This window comes from Athene cunicularia (assembly GCF_003259725.1).
Source record: "Athene cunicularia isolate RWA chromosome 3 unlocalized genomic scaffold, athCun1 chr3_part1, whole genome shotgun sequence".
NCBI classification, from domain to species: domain Eukaryota; kingdom Metazoa; phylum Chordata; class Aves; order Strigiformes; family Strigidae; genus Athene; species Athene cunicularia.
Window position 1 is genome coordinate 62,033,940 of NW_020799097.1, and position 18,343 is coordinate 62,052,282.

An 18,343-nucleotide genomic window follows, 5' to 3' on the forward strand; every position below is an offset into this window, starting at 1 on the left:
CCGCTCGTCCGCCGGTCCGGCGGCAGCGTTTTTAATGTGGGAGGGAGGAATTCTTCCCAAAGGACGAGTTACTGTTACTTGTAATTCACGCCGCGTTTTAAAGTCATGAGCTGGGTTCTCCAAAGCCCGGTGTTGGCATTAGAAGCCTGAGTGTCCTAAGGTTGCGTTTTAAAACTTTGCTCTACAACGATAGCAGCAAAACCTTGAGTGGTGGAAACAAGTAAAAGAAGACAAGCGAGGAAAAGGTGCCCAAAGATACCCTTATTCGCGAGTCAAATCTGACAGAAAAGCACAAGGCATTGTGAAAATCCCAATAAATAGCAAGGGTTTGCATCAAAAATTTGTATAGTCAGTGGGTTAGAAGCGTACAGCTATAAAGTAAATACAAAAGAAGAATCAAAAATTGCAGCGATGGTTCACACTCTCATTATTTTTCTCCCTCAGGCTCAAATTTTGACAAATTGTCCCGAACTTCTAAATCAATAATTTTTCAAAGCAAAATGAATAAAGTAGAAGGTGGACACTGAAAATAAAGGGAGACTCCACATAAGGAAAATTAAAAGTTAGAGAACTCATTGCCCTAGGGTGTGTGCACAACAAAAGCCTGGATGGATTCAAGAATATCTGGACAAATCAACAGGGGAAAAAAAAAAATATTTACAAAGGTGGTGTGTCTGACCTGGAATGTTCCTGGACCACAAATTCCTGGGAACCTGGGCTGTTTTGGGGGCAAATCAGTGAATACTTGCTGTTCTCACCCTCTCCATTAGCAGTGCACTGTTAGCTGGTGCCGGTAACCCAGGCTGACCTACACAGACCTTGGGCCCATACCTTCATTCTGATAGTCTTATATTGCACTTCTGAGCAGAGTGCTACTGGTTTTTTTAGTCACAGAGTTTAACCAGCTTACAAACCCCCAGGAACTGCTGCTTACTGGCAATAAGAAAGAACTGGTTTGATTTGTAACATAGTGTAAAGCATTTGACTCTGCCAAATAACTATTCCGTGTAGAAGTGGCACTGGATAAACAGATACTCATCAAGCTCTTCACCACGCCAGCATCCAAACCAGGGCCCTGCTGCTGGGCTGTGAGAGATGCAGAAAGATACAGACTCTGCTGGAACCGTGGGTGACCTAGGCATAATGGCAGAGCAGGCACAATGTGCTGGCTACATCAGGGTCCTGCTGGCACAGAGACTGGGACATGCCCAACATAAAGCCAGGAGGGATGTGATTCAGTTTCTCTTAAAGAATGAGCACATGCACTCACTAGTGTGGGCCCGTGTTGGCCAGTGCACTTCAAAGCGCCTTCAGCAGTAGTAGCTGGACTCTGGAAATATGTCTCCCTAGAGAAGTCTGACTGTTTGGGAGATTTCTTCATCTGCGGTGGACAGACAGATGTTAATCCTGCCTGACAATGTTTACAAGGCACACAGAAACTTTTCCCTCTTGCCCTTCAGGAAGGTCAGAGGCTTCAGCAACCCACATGGTAACTGGAATTTGTGGGCTCTCCTCCTCTGATTCTGTCCTGGTCCTCACTGTCTGCTGTAGAGGAAGAGTTATGAATGTAATTCAGTGCCTCCATCCTCCAGGAATTAGATTCTCTGATAGCTTCTGAACTTCAGTTTGGCAATTAATTCAATGCTGAATGAATGAATTCCTGCTTACTTATCTTGCGGAATCAAGACCTTAGGATGCAGCAGGTTGAACTGTTCCTAGAATTACTTGGCTGACCCTGGAAGGAAGCTTCCCTAAATTCTCCAAATATTTTCAGCAGTGTTTGGCTTTGGGTTAATTAAACAAAGGTGGAATTCAAGGCTTGGACTGCAGGAATGACATAGCCCTCAAATGCAAAGGGTGATGGCACTCCTAACAGCATCTGTCTTCTGAAACAAAATCTCAAAAGCTTTTCTTTTCCTCCTGTAAATCCCCAACAAACAAGTTCTTGTGTCTGACCTTGTAATAAAGTTTCATGTGCAACAGCCAAAACTTTCAGTGAAGACCTTCAGACTGCCCCCACAAATTATGTCTACAAGTAGCAGCAAATAGATAAGGTACTGAGTAACAGCATTAATAACAACCCCAACAGAGATTTTAAATCAGGAGCTTTCAAATGTTGTCAACAGGTCTGCTAGACATTGTTCTGACAGGAGGTTTATTGACTGAGGACCCTATTGATCTGGAAACATCTAATTGATTTCAGTGTCATATTTTGCCAAACACAAATTTGGAACATCTTTTATTTCCCTTTTCTGATGCTTACGGAGCAGGTTTACTGCATTGTCAATAAGAGGCTTTAGTGCCAAGGGATTATGCACACAGGATCACAGAGTGATGCAGGGCTGTACTGAGGAAAAAGTAATTCCTGTCCTTGTAGAAAGCAGTGGAAAATTACAGCATCCTTTAGATGCACTGACCTCTAGTTAAAATAGCTGATAAACGATGCCCTAACTTCCATTTTAATTCCAGCACACTCATTTGAGTCTAACGGATAGAGTTGTTGTCACTGTGACTTTCTGAGCAAATGTTGCAGGTATTTCAGGCGGTAGCAGTCAGAGAGGGGTGACTTGCAGCAGAAGCACATTTGTATGCCTTTCTCTGAGCATGCCCCCTGCCTCAGGTTAGTAAAAATCCTTGCACTATTGTGGAGCCCCTCTAGCTTAGAGTCCTCATAAAACCAGGTTGGATGACAGATACTAGAATTCATTATTGTTATGAACTTAAAATGATGTGTTGTGACTGCACAGAGTTTGGTCTTACCAGAACTAAATAATTCTAGTATGGCAAGGGTGGTGAACACATAAGATGGAGACGTGATAAAAAAAAAGGCTTATGAGAAAAACGAAGATTCTTAGTGATGCTATGAATTCAGTCTGCTGGTTTCCTTTGGTCACAAGGCAGCTGGTATGTGAGGAGCTGGTACATGCTCCAGAATGAATAGTGTAAGCATGCACTGTCTGCAGGCTCTGGCACTCAGATTTTCCTTGCAAAACTTTTAAAGTATAATAGTAGAGATGGATTTAGGCATCTTCTATCAAGGACACAATCTGAACAAGTTTCCCTGTATCTCTCACTTGAACGTATGTGCTAAAATACAAATGATCACTGGTCTAACCTAACTATCAAGGTCATCTCTCTTTCCCTTATCTCTTCATCTAGTGTTCCACGAGGTGTTTGCTACCATGATATCTCAGTGCCTTTTATGTGTATACAAAGCCCCTATCATCACCATTCTAGTTCATTATCTCAAAAGAAAGATCTCTTTAAGCCTGTAAGCCCTCCAGCAACATTGGAGTTAAGGCATCAAATGCTGTAAATAGTGGGCAAATTAGTCAAAGAGAGGAATTTCTGCTAGAGAGAGGTTTATCTGGCTGCTAACTCAAAACAGCAACTTGGATTCTCAGAGATGAATTGGATATGAAAACAGAGGCCATCTGAAGGGTGGCTCACACTGTCAGGTCTTAATGCTTTACCTCTTGGTGATATCACCGTGTCTCTTGCCATTATGGTGACTGCTTTAATATTCCTTATTATTTCTAGGAGATTTTCTTTCAGGAAGTGTAAGAGGCTTCCTGGGCAGAAGGATGCAAAACGTGCATGCTAAACAGGCTTTATGCATAGGGATTTCTCTCCCATGAGCTATAATTTTAGGACATATTTGCCACAGTTATCTGGGTCCTTTGCTTTCAGTGAGGTTGTTACAGTATTTCTGAGCGTAGACTGATTAGTCTAAGTTAGAGGGTGAGGGAAGAAGTATGAATTTTGCCCTACGTAAGTGGTCCAAAATGGAGTAAAAGTATTTATATATTCATTCATAGTATATTTACCCTTCTTAAGTTTTGGCACTTGAGTTAGGCATATTGTTACCAAAGGTACCCTCATTGGTCACAAGAGACAAACAGGCACCCTGGAGGCAACTCTGTGCATCTGTGGCCTGAATCAGGCAGTGTCTAATGTTCAGTTGAAGGAATTTGGGTCTGAAACTCACAGATAGGCAGAAGCTTTTTTGAATTACAGACGTTTGGGTTTTTATTTCTTAATCTTCACACATAAAAGATGTGGATTAATTTAGAGGATTATATTGAGAGATTTGGTCATTTTTCCCTGATTTATACATATTTACATGAAAAGATAAAACCTTAGGGCAAGTTTAAACACCATACATGATAGGCAGAGATTCCTGACCTGGCGCTGTACAGTCTAGCTATGGACCTGGATGAAGACTTGCAACATTGGTATAATGCTCCATAGTGCTCCTCAAGGATGAATTATGTACATCATGGCTTCCAACTAGTAGCCCTGTGTGATTCTGTATTGTGCTGGATAGACAAGACATACCAGGTTTCCTGAAATTAGTTGACATTATCTTGCCTTGCACTGTGCCTGATATAATCTCAGAGAGATGTGAAAATATTAGTTCTATTTTATAAAAGTGGGAATTAAACCACAGGGTAGACAATGTGTCTCATCTGAGGGAAGTCTGTGGCAGAACCGAAAAATAAATGCAAAGTTAACTTTCTCCCATTCTAATAAAGATGACTGTACAGCAGTATTTATTCCATATCTGCCAACCTCATTCATGTAATTACAGGCCTTGTAAAGAGACAATTTAAGATGGCAAGAGCCAGAGCAGGCACTGCAGGCAACTGCTATACCTTGGTGGAATGCTACGTAAATATCTGATGTGACTATAGCCCTGGTTCCCTTCCCACAGCAAAAAATGTGGGACCTGGAAACACTGACACATAAAAGGTTGTGATTCAAGAAAGGATCTGAATCCAGATTTGCAAGGAAGGGAAGGAAGCGTAACTGTATCCACATTGAACTGGCAACTGGTAGCATCACCTGCCACCGTCCAACATGTTGGAAATTCCAGGAAAGTGTTTTTCCTGCAGCACACGATCACCACAAAGAATATTACTGTAAGACAAAAAAGTCCCACAGCTGTTTCACAAGCAGACACAAAAAGAAAAAGCCACAATCATCTGCAGCATTATTTTTTTTTCACTTCCAGATGCTATTTTTGAACCTGTTCAGTCATTCATTGCACTGTGAATCTCTTTGTAGCATTCCAATTAGTCCAATTTTTTAAATTTTTTTTTTTTACACCTTAAGCCCTAAAGTGAATTGGCAACCTTTGATACGTGTTTCATTTACTTTGGTAGAAGCTGCCTTTACTTTTTTGTAAGTGCTTTACATGATTCCACAAAGAAGAGCTTAACTTCAGACAGCCAAGATCAAATGTTTTGGCCATAGGTTTATGAGACTTCAGGACCAAAAGGAGCTGCTAGAACATCTCGCCTGGCTGTCTGCATTACACAGGCTTGCATTTGCTGCTATGTATATCAGGTCAAATAACTTTACCTCTGAGATTTCTTGTCTCTTCCTCTTAACTCAAGATTGACTATTTTAAAATTTTCATCCAATTCAAGGATAAGAATCATGAGGTTTTGACAATCACAGACACCCACCCATGCATAACCATGCAATAGACCACATGCTGTGAGTATTTGACCTTTCCAGACTTCACCAAGGGCTTCCTCGCCCCAGTGCATCTGCAGCTGCTCCTCAGCACCCATATGTTGGGTGTTGCTAACCCTTGGAACAGCTGGCAGATCTCCATGTGGGAGCTCCCACTAACTCACATTCATCAGCCAGGTGATGAGCACCTGGGCACAGCCTCCGCAGCTGGCACAGCTGAAGCTGGAGGCAGATGTGTATCCCAGCCCGTTTAGTCAGTGTGCAAGGCAAAACAGTAGCCATAGTGCCACTGATATGACACACTTTGGCTGCGCTGTCATTTTGACCTCGTAAAAAAAGGATGCAGATTTGGGAGTGTGCTATGCTCCAAGTAGTTGCTGATTCTTCTGTAAAGCTTCCCATCAGAACCTTGTAACACTGTGCTTTCTTCCAGAAAATATTTGCATATAGGAATGGGGAAGAGCAGGTCTAGCGTATTGGATTACTGGCGAATGCAGTGTGACTGGTGTGTAATTCTCAGTGTGACACTAATATCTATACCTGCAGTGAGATGAACCTCTCTGCCTAGCTGAGTATCATGCATTGCTCTTTCATATAAGATAGACAATAATGCTGTATTTTTTTTCAGGGACAAAAGAAAAAAAGGAGTAAGAGAATCAACCGTCTCCATATTATTTTTAATAGGGTATCAGAAGAATTAACTCCAGGAACTCTGGCATGTTGCAAACACGTCTCAGCCTGCTGTAATACAGGTAACATTACTAAGCAGTTCGCATTTTGTTGATAGTGGAGTTCTTTAGAAATACAGATAAAGTTCCAGGTGAAGAAACTGAAGCATAAAGAGGTTGAGATAGAGGACTGAAAACAAAACTTTTGGCCTTTAGTGTTGTACCACTTGTGTAGACAGATGAACCACTGTTCATAATAATAATAAATACACTGTTTAAATACAGAAAAGCTGTGCACAATGTAGCTGCCAATGGAAGCTCTAGTCACTTGCAAAGCATAGAACTGAAGACTTCTCTACAGTTATAGGGAATTGTGTTACTAGTGCTGTTATTCATGAATTTCACTTAGCAATGATTTTCACTTACGCATGTTTTTACCCAGAGCTCTCTAAACCCTCACACAGGCAAATATTACCAGTGGCATTTTAAAGAATGAAGAGATGGGGAAGTTGATGGGGAAGATGGCTTGGGTCATTGTCATATGATGAGCTTAAAATAGAATAAACATTTTGTAGGGCTTGTGACTTTCAATCCCATGCTCAACTCATTGGACATATAGCCCACCTCCTACAAGGCAAAACCTGACCACAGTTTTGCTCATTTAGTGACTGGCCCAGACTGCTGACTCAAAACAGTGGTTTAAATCACAGCTGTTGGACTATGAATTAAAATCAAATGCTGTCTTCTCCTAAGGTCCATGAGGTTTGCAAATAACGCTCTAGTTTTGAGCTGTTCCACAATCTTGAGATTCTTACGCTTTTTACAGAAATATTGTATGGGCAGAAAAGGAGCAAAGAAGGGAAGAGAATTTCTCAGAAAGTTTGCTTGTGCCAGAGTTTGAGATATGAAAGTATAAAGTACACAATAAGCTGCATATGCCAGATTCAGCTGAGTAGTAACTCTCTGCATAATCCTTTTTTGATTTCACTATACCTGCTTCAAAATGGTAGTAAAGTATGCTCAGTTTTGTCTGGAGGTAGCACTCTGAAGTATTTTTTACAGACCATGTTTTTCTCATATTTAGTATTAAGTGTACATATCTATTTATCATTGTGATCGTGGTTTTAATTTATTATTTTTGTTTTATTTATCCTATTGTATTTAACCTTTCTAATTTGAAGAGCATACACAAAATTTAGAACTCTCTCATCTAGTCTCAGGTCACACCAGTGAAAGATCTGTAATCACTCAAGCCCCAGAGCATTCACCCCGGTTATTTCAAGTATATTTGTCTTTAGGTGCTGCAACCACAACTAGTAAACTTCCAAGTCACTTTGGCTGTGTGAGCTGAGTCATAGAATAATATAAAAGGACTTCTGTTTGTGCGTTTGTGCTCACTGGAACATACTTATATGTACAATAATGACTAATGAACCAGTGAACGCATTTGTTAAAGACAGCTTAATAGGAAAATGTGATTTGCTCTTGTGGGGGGAAGGCTGTTATGATGTTAGAAACTGTGAGAACCAACATTAATTCATTAATAAATGATTTTTTTTTCTTTATACATATTTTCATTCAAAGATGTGGTATTTTTAAATATTGAAGAATATTGTGAGCCTGAGACATCAGGTCCCACTTTATTGTGTAAGCCTATTTGTGGCTGCAGGGATAGGAAATCAAATTCTCTGAGTGTTTCTGAATATCTTGTGCCTTCCCCATTAACAGTGACTCTCAAATCCTGTTACTTCAGATATTAGGTTTCTGGAAAACTGTCCATCCACCACCTTGTGTAACACAGCTATAAGGTTTAAATTCACAAACACTACAATGAAGCTAAACTTTGAATGTTCACTCGCCTTTTTCAAGATTGTTTTGAGAGTATTATTACTTTTATTTTGGTGTTTCTTTTGCTTGACTGATTACTTAGAAAAAAAATTGTGACTATTTTTCAGGTCACCATCTGATGTTTAGTGGACTACCAGTACTGCCACAGGTCGAGAAACACCTCGGTTTGGTATCTGACACTGACCATTAGTGCAGATGAGATCCTGGGCTATGTGGACCTTTGGTTGGATCAAAGTGGCAATTCAAATGCTCTTAAAGCAATTTAAGAATACTAAACTGATTAAAAACTATTTTATCAATATATTACAGCTATTGACTTGTAAAAGGTCTCCTTTCATCATTCACTATAATTTTCCTGGAAGATCTTTAAATAGATTTAAAAATCACATTTTACTGTGAATTGGCTGCACAGGAAGAAAACGAGGCTTCCAGGCTGTACACTGTCATTCATGAGCATGGCTCAGCATTCTGATACTTCTGTGGGGCCGGCTTACAAGAAATGTGGAACTGCTGAGATGCTGAATTCTTTTCACAACACGAAATGTTTAGACTGTTATGAAAGAAAAAAAAAAAAAAGGAACTGGCGTGGGAGTGCATGGGGAACTCCATATAGAAAGAGGAAGTATCGTGTGACTGATCAGGAAATGGGTACAAAGCATCTGTTTTGGTAGTATTTTCACTTGTTTTGGTGGCATTTCCATAGTAAGTTGGAATCTGGCCCTAAGTGTACGTATTACTTCACTCCGGAGCAAAAGGCAGGCACTAATTTGGAGCAAAACACACCAGCTGTCAGCATGAGCACATAGCAACACAGCACAACAGCTGAAGGCAGGTCACGCACAGCACAACATCCCCCTGACACTGCAGAGTGTTGTGGAGCCACTCTGGGCTGCAAGAATCACAAACAATGCTCTGACTTCTATAAAAAGAGAAAGCTATTTTCCAGGCTGTCTTTTCTGATGGGAATTGGTTCTCTTTTGACTTCAAAAACTCTGAGATACAATCCCATCTGCACTACAAAAACTCTAGGGAAGTATGCAAGGCAGGAAGGGGTCAACATGATGAAAGCCCCTTCTGATCCTGCCTGGCAAGCCACTTCTTTACCATGCAGAGATTAGTCAGGAGAGAGGTTAGTCCTCATCTTCCCATAAACACTGGATGACTGGAGTACACTGCCAACCCTTGTGATGTCAGGGTTGTTAGCTTTCTTTGGTTTTGTCAAGTGACTTTTTAATTTTTTTTTTTTTTGTTTCCCCAAAAGCCAAGTCCAAAAATATGGCAGTTTTTCTTGTGTAAAATGAAGTTCTGCTTATGCGTTAGCTCTTGAGCAAGTTGTTAGTCAGATCTTTGCAGAGTTGTAGGGAGGGTAGTGTACTGCCCTCAATGCAGTGAAGTCATTTTTAGAGGAAGTCCTTGTATGGACAATTTATTAATTCTTTTGGAAGACTTCAAATAGCATTTCCGGAAGGGCCAATTAAAATTCCAGATTTTGTTCTCCTTCTTCAGTCAGTTCCTCAGTCAGCTGGGAGGAAGAGGTGCCTGGATACTGCAAGTGGGCAGCATGGAAAGCTGAGACAAAATCCCTGAGTGAGGGTATTTTGGAACTCCCCCTCCAAGACATAAATGTAATGTTCAAACAGAGTTATAAAGGGTCTGAAATAAATTAAAGATATATTTCAAGGACTGTCATAGTAAAGCTCCTGAGCAACATACATATTTCTGCACTGCTCCCTTGCTCCTTTTCAGTCTTGCTTTTCCTGTCTTCTTTCCATACTTTCCACTGCCCCTCAGTGATCCTTTTTTCTTAGTCTGCTCCTGCATTTCACTTTCTTTTCTACCTCAGGCCTTTCTTTCTTACTGGCTGCTTCGACTTGAAGCCAGCATTCTGAAAGCAACATCATCAGCTACAGTCACCTTCAGAAGAACATCATGAGTTCAAAGTCATCTTCAAAATGATTTCAAGTGAAAGAGATCACTTTCTCACATTTTTATTTCATAGGGTGGACTCAAATGGAATGTGGAAAACTGCACAGTTTTGGCCACCCACTTCAAGAAGGATGTCAGGAAACTGGAGAGAGCAAGAGTAGAGGGCTACCAGGATGGTCAGGGGTCTATAGTGCATAGGATCACTGGGGAGAGGCTGAAGAGCTAGACTTATCTGATGAAAAGGAGGCCAAAGGCAGTTGAAGAGCAGCCTATGACTTCATGACGAGGAGCTACAGTGACACCAGAGCTACAATGGCTCAGCGGTGACAGAAGGTGCAAAAGGGAATGGTGGCAGTAAGATGAGTATTCAGCTTGGGCATTAGGAAACAAAACGCCCACCAGGAGGGTAGTGCAGCCTGGGAACAAGCTTCCTTGAGAGTTGGAGGAAACCCCATCCCTGGAGGCTTCCAAGCCTCAACCAGACAAAGCCACACTGACCTGCTCCAGTGCTGGCCACAGCCTGACCTTGGGGTGGGATAGGCTGAGCAGCCCCCAGGGCCCCTCTAAGCAGCACTGTAACACTGCAAAATCATGTACTTGTCCTCTCAAAACACTTAGTGTAGAGTTCACCATGCTGTCCCTCTGTTAGCCAGTTCCTCCTGAACTGGAAGAGGAGGCATTTTCTTTTTTTTTTTTTAAGGTAAGGATAATGTAAACCAACCCAAACAGTTGTGGTAATTCTGGTATAAGTGAAATACTTGTGAATACCTCTAACTCTTGCTTTAAATTGAATGTATTTCATGCAGACAGTGTCCCTTCAGTTTTCACTGCCTTTCCAAAGTTTACATTCTTGCAGGTACAGGAAGATGGGCAGGCAGAGCACAATGCTGAGAGCCTAGCAAGCGTGCCCAAGCAGAGCAGAACCTGTACTTTCTGTGGTTAGAACTGTGTTGTAATTCTGATACATCTGTCCTGTACAACAGATGTAAGAGGAAAAAGTTTGTGTAGACAAAGTATCTCTATTCACCAGTCAGGCTGCTCCTGAGCTACAGTCTGATTCTGAAGTATTCCTGCAGATTATGTTATATTAAATATTAAATGATATGTATAGACCCCAGGGCATGGTAGGTCACCCTGTATTAGAAAATATACTCTCAGTTCTACAAACCAGTGTATTTATTATTCGGTAGGCAAGTAGACTCCATAATTTTAGTGGGATGATTCACATCCATGTGATGATGCATACGTGTGTTTATAGAATAAAAAGTCCATTATTTGTAGTTTTAATATTTATTACTTTTTCCTGAGTTATTCTAATGAAATCTTTGTCTGTCGTGCCGTGCCACCCCCACCCCCTGTTCACTGGCATCCAGTGCTTTTGTGGAGAGGTGTTTCTTTTACAGTTCCCAATTCCTTCTTATGAATAAATTCAAATTCACTTATTTTTACTGGGATGCTTTAAATACTTTGTTTAAGACATAGGATTTAAGCCACAATCTTGCATTTGCTACAATTACTTTTAACATACTTGCAAACTTATTTTTTTGTGAAGCTATATTAAAAGCAACAGCAATTTTCCATCTGTTTTAATTTGCAGTAAATGAGTTTATGTTGCTGTGTTTTAGGCAGACAAGAGCTTGTCTTCTTCAGTAATTATCTCCAGACAATGCTGTTTGAATGATGTGATAAGCTAAATGAAAATAATAGCGTATCTCAGGTAAACTAAGCAATTTCATTCCAACATACCAAAGTCTGATTATAATAAAAGGTTTTGAACTCATTTCCCTAACCACTGAACTGATATTCACAAATTGCCTTCTGAGATGTACAGTGACAAAGCAGATACAAGTCTCTCCTTGAGACTGTGGAGGGTATCAAGGAACCACATGATTGTTGACATCATTTAAAATGAATGCTTTTTCATACTGGTGACTGGGATCACGCCCCTTACTCCCCTGGTTCCTGAGAAGTGGGAAGGTTTTTGAGGCTTTAATACAGTCATAGATGTCGGTCATTGCTACATTTTACAGGAAAAAGTTTAAAACTTATTTTCTTCTCCATGTGAATAGAAGCCTTCCATCTCCTGTGTAGGAGCTGGATAAGCAATAGGTTTCTTTGAGGAAGCTTTCCCCTCCTTCCTAAGGCAATCAGTCCGGACACAGCCATCTCTCTGCCTAGGGCCTTGAAAGGTAATTAGGGAAAAATGAATAGCAAACCTTAGTTAGCTCTTTTCTCTTCTAAAACACATTTACCTCAGAGTATTTGCATGGTGTGAAAAGAATTAAATGTCTCCTTGGTCAGTCTGTTCTGTGGGATTCCTTTCTGCTGTGTGATGGTAAGGACTGATGAACACCCGAGGTGCCACTACATGGGTACACTACCTTGGTTAGGGTTCCCACCCTTTGAGAAGTGTGGTCACACAGTTTTCTCTTGAAAAATATATTGCAGAAAAATATTAATACAGAGAGACCTTGTGCTACCATTACAAAAGAAATAAAAAATGTGGGGTTTGCCTTTTTTGTCTTTCTAAGGAAGCAACATGGGCATATTCCCAGTTTCAAGGTCACTTTTAAAACAACAGCAAAAAATACAGAAAGTTTGAGTAGCTATTTTCCTTTTTCTGTGGGGGCATTATTCAATATGGCTTTTTTAATTAGGGGTGTTTTGTTTTTTTTTTTATAACCACCTCTTTAAGTTTATTTCAATGCTTATAAAATACATAGCAATAGTTCTCCTTGGGCAGGAGCCAAGCAATGCAAATGAACAACCAGGAGACTCCTGATACTCAGCTTCTCTTCTGTGCCACATTTTCCTACAACTTTTCCCTTTCAATAACCATGCTTCTGTGTGTTTTATTGATCAGCTGCATAACTGCACAAAGGGGTTGTGGATGATGCCGCTTGTACTGCTCTTCAAAAATATAACACTCTCCTATAAGGCCTGGAGTTCTTTTCACTGTCAAGACTCCAGGTAAAAGGGCTTTCCATCAGGTTTTGACAGCCAAGATGTGGATCCCTACTGGGGAAACAGGACCCCAGACAGAATAGAGCTACAGTTTGGATACTGGCTGGAAAATATGGTGGTGAAGGAAATGTTAGAGCAAGAGAAAAGGTCAGCTCTGGATAGCCTTCTGGCAACTGGCAGAGCAGTGGATGTGGTACCTCCTCATCACTCTGCTGTTTTCTTTGGTGGCTTCTTTTCTATCCTCGTCCTCCCTTACCTTCATCCCCCACCACTGCACCAGTGTAGCAGTTCCTCTAGGAATCTCATCTACTGCCACACTGTGTCCTATCTGCATGGGTTCTCCAAGACTTTGGGACAAAGGACAATAACGTAATGTAATTCTTGGAACAAGGACAGAAAGGTATAGGGGAGTATTGAGGAATCCCCACTGCTGAGGGTTTTTAAGAATGAGTTAAACCCAGCTCATCTAGCCTTCCTTCACAGTCAGTGGAGAGAAAAGGACACAGCTAGGGACTGATTCTTCTCCTCATACAGGGACTCTCTTGTAGGTCAGAAGAATAGTGGGTGTTCCTCTCCATTCATTGTCACATAAATCAGAATGACAGCTTGTGACACCACTACCCCCTTTGCAGAGGTTCGAAGTCAGGTGAGATTATGGGTTTGGTTGGTATTTGAGAAAAAGCCTTTGGAGCTACAGGTACTGGGAACACAATTTTTTACCAAAAATTTAGAATGAGCAGTTACCACATTTGGATTGCTTCCAAATTGGAGCATCCGAGCCACCATGGAGCCCTGCTTGCTGCCTGACACTGATGGCTGCAGATTGGCACGAGGCTGTCCTGCAGGTAAATCTGGAATTACTTCACATGCCTTCAACCTAGACTGTTACATTTCCTTTTCAGTGCAAGTTTGGTATGACACAGAGAGACATTTATATTAACTGCAATTAAGCTCTATTAGGCCTTTGATCTGCTACCATGTTGTAGTGTATAAATGAATACATTAAAAGAAAAATAAAACGTGAAATAATTATCTTCTGTAAGTTGCAAAGCTGAATTTCAAGCTGTGCCTTTAGAGCAGTTTCATCACATTTTTAATTGAGCTAGCTTTTGTGTCAGGAAAAAGAGCTTTATTGGAAGAACAGAACAAAAGCTGATGTTTCATTAAACTGAGAAGTGCCATAGGCTTGAAACTGTAATCTTTAAAACTCATGTATTAGGAAATCAAATTACCAAATTATTAGGTTTTGGGAAGTAAAGCCTTAGTTTTCTCAGACACACGCATTGGCAAAAAAATACCAAAGCTGGATCAATTTTTTAAAATGTTGAAAGGACAAAATTAGCCAAATATGATGGTCAGCTGATTTGTAAAAGTGAGAAAAAAATGACCATCCTGATAATCAGTCTGAAAAAGACTTATTTTCCACAGACAGATGAATCTGACTGGTGGTTTCCTTGCAGAGAGGCATTGTCTGGCTTCTTTGCTCCATACTCAAAGCACAGCTGGAGCACAGACTCATGAAAGGGGAGAGAGCAGGGCTGGGGAGAAGGGCTGGCTCAGTGGGGCAATCCTCTCTCTTTCAGTCCGGTGAGGTCAGCTCAGGGAGCTTTGTACGGGGGGGAAACGCCATGCTTCTGCATTTCAAACGCAGGTATGTTTAGGAATTACGTTCCTGCTTCCAGTCCTCACAGATGGCAAAGACCACTGAATCTAGGGCTATGTGCTCCCAAACAGAGGGCACCTGTCCAGTTTTCTTCAGTGTGAACTCCACAGGTGCAAAGTAAAACTTTCTGGCACTCCCAAACAAGAATATCCATATGGGACTTCAGAGGACCATTGTTAGGCTCAAAATTTACACTGAAATGTGAAATAGCGTTGTGCCAGTCAAATAAGCAACAGGTCTCATGGAGGCTTTTTTTACTTCTCAAGGAGAAAGGAGAAAGAATGGCTTTTACCATCCATTCAGGATTTTGTACATACACAAAATGCTTTACATCTACAGCAGGATTTTTACTGTGTTTTGATTTTGAGGGTTTTTTACAGGGTGCTCTTTGGGTCTATAGGCATATCATGGTTTGCAGTGCAATCCGCAGAAATGTCTAAAATGAAGCTGCAAGATGAGATGTAACACCTAGGGAAAACTTCCAGCAAATGCCCCAATTATTACATATATTTCTGCCTCTCTTGGCTGCTGTTCTCTTGAGGCACCATATATTCTCATGCAGAGGGGGACAGTTTATTCATTCCCACTGCAAAAGTAGATCTCCACATGCATTTGCTCTGTAGATAAACTGTCAAAAATGGAAACTACACCTCAACCTTCTACACCTCTCTTCCCACTCTATTCAAGAGACTTTTAACTTCAAAGTGTAGTTGAGAGCGTTAAATTACCAATGCTATCAAGTGTATTAGGCCTGGAAACCCGACAGACATTATCTGTTGTTTTGCCTCTTGGGTAACCAGTGATATCTGCCAGAATGAACACCATGATAGGTGCAAAATTATATCAAATCTAAGCAGAAGCATTCTGCAGAGCTTTGGGCTAAGTAGCAGAAAATCAGGCCCAACAGGTGCAAATACATGAAAAAGACTGTGGATCTCAGTCTCATAAAAATCCCTTCCTCCCTCCCTCCCTCCCTCCCTCCCTCCCTCCCTTCCTTCCTTCCTTCCTTCCTTCCTTCCTTCCTTCCTTCCTTCCTTCCTTCCTTCCTTCCTTCCTTCCTTCCTTCCTTCCTTCCCTTTCTCTCTCTTTCTTTTATTTTTCTCTCTTTTTCTTTCTTAGTAGTGAGTTTCTAGCCGTCATGCTGAAGCATGATCCAAGCAAACTCTAAACACTTCAAATTACAATCAAAAATCCACCATTTAAAATTTCAAGTGTGGGGAGGAAGACAGAGAAGGGAGAGCACAGGCTACCTCATGGATGTTGAATGTCTGAGATGATGGTAATACTATGTCTAATTTTGAAATGCTGGTTTGAATGAGTGCTATAGATGTAACAATGAGAAATAGTATTTGGGAAGCAGACTAGGTTTAGAAAAATATTCTGGTTTGTACCTGCAGACAAAATGACTGGGAAAGATCCCAAATAACTTTGGTAAAACTGGCTGAGTAAATATTGTGGGTCTCATTATCAGTGATGAAAGTCATTAATATAGACCTATTCAGTATGAAGGTCAAAAATCACAGAGCTGAGCTCTTGAACTGCAATATTTTGCACCAGGGACAGCTGCTTTCCTCCTGGTATGAGCAGTGTGTGGCACAAGTAAGTGCTCACTGCTCAGACTACAGTAATTCTGTGCTGGGGAGGCAAGTGGCACTGCCAGCTCAGTTGTGAAATGCTGTAGTGAATCGAATTGAGTAGACAGGAAGAGAGAACTGAAAATGAAATGGTTGCTAACATGAACAGTGTTGCAAACCTAAAGCATTCAAAAATCATGGATTCAGACTCTGTCCCCAAGTTATAAAATCTATTTACACACCATTTTAAAATAAAATCAATGATACATTTGTTCTTCCTCCCTGTTTCAGAGCTTCCAGGTGCTTCACAGTCTCACATTTTGTCTTAAGCCACAAATATTAAGTATCTAAACGCCCCTTCCAGTCTTCTAGGTCAGGCAATAGGGATGTATAAGGGAAACTTGAAATATCATGAGACTCATCATCACGTTGCAAGAATTGGCAAGACTGCTATAAACCTGGCACTACAAACTACAAGCATTAGGTATCACACATTTTTGAGCTTTATTTAATAGGCACTTTGGATCCAAATTATTAAGAACAGTTTGAGACAAATGACACAGAAAAGTAAGAGCTGCTTCTTGCTAACAACGTATCTTTGAACTTAATGTTTGTGTGGAACTGCAAAACATTGTAGGGATGGTTTCCCAGCTTCTGTGATTTGCCTGTTGCATTGACACTGGTGCGGGGAGGGCATTTCCCCTGCGTGCTTTAAGAGCTGATGGAGCTCTGACAAAGGCAGAGCTGTCTGTGAAGAATGGACAGCAATGTCCTTTTTGCAGTGACACTGTTTAATGCTATGCACAGTAATTCCAGATAATCCAGTGGTAGAAACCATAGATGGCAGGCTTTTGTTTCTGTTTCCATTTACTTTTCAAGCCCAAGAGATATATTGTATGTATTTATGTAAGATAAATAATGGAAGAACTGTATAAATGCTAGACATGGTTGGAGACTGTTGATTCTTTCAAAGGTCACAGGAGTCTTAGGACAACTGCTCCTTCATTAAAACAGGCAGATCGTTGATAAAGCTTTTAAAGATCATTTGGAGAAATTATTTTAAAATTGCTTTCTCATGGTGATATTCTGCCTTTTCTTGCTCCTCCTCCTCTGACCAAGGAATTTTGCCTGTTGCAATCATCCCTGAGGACACCCAATTTTGTCATGTAAGCACAGTGCAAAATGGCCCAGTCATAAGACTCACTCAGCAGTCCAATGCAACCCAAGAGTTCAAGCTTTTGCTTCAAAGTGGTTTAAATCCTCTGTCATGATCAAGAGGCAGTCTCTAACTAGAATACAAACATACTACTTTAGTCCCGACTGAAGGGATTATGCAGGTGCTAAACAAGATTAACTTTGATTGCTGTTGTAGAAACCTGGAAAGAAACACTGCTTTAGCCCTCTAATGGCTTTTTTTTACAGATGCCTAAGAACTGGCTATCAAGTTTGTTATAGTGAAGCAGTTGGATCAAGCTCATTTAACTGATATGGTGAATTAAACTCAATTAACTGATATGGTGAAGTAGCTGTTAAATGCTTCTCAGGTAGAACCACTGGAAAACATTTGAAAATCAAAGGTGATTTAAGATGCTAAGTGGCCCTGCTCAACCAGTCACTGTAATCTCACACTGAGGGAACCATTTAGACCAGTTGTGTCATATCAGAAGAGCCCTTAAACTTTAGCTACCCTGGGACTAGGTCCCCAGATTAGTAAAGCATGAGCACTTTTTCTGCTTTAACTGAAATTAGCCTGGATACATAATCAACCCAGGTAAGAAAAAGAATAGCATACCCATGCCATCACCACTGCCAAGAAGTGGCTGCTAAATACTGTATTTTTAACTGGGTAATTCCCCAAATCTGGTTTCACATGTAGCCAGCTCTGGACCTAGCTGAGAGAACAATAACTTCTGGTAGAGAAGAGAGGGTAGGCGTGACCAGGAGGGTCACTGAGAGCCCTCACAATGCATGTGCAGCTGGTAGAGGGATAAAGTAGATCACTGGCCTATTGCTCTTTAGGCAGAAGAAAGCACTGCTCAAGTTAGTTAAATCAGTGAAGCTACCCTGTGTGGACTCCCATATTTTAGAAAAAAAGTATATTATGGCTATAGCTAAGGTTGTTTAGGAATCAGCATAACCTGCAACACACAGCAGTAAGATCTCACAAAGGAGTGAGAGTATTTAGTTAATTAAATGTATTTCTAAACTTGTTTCATAAA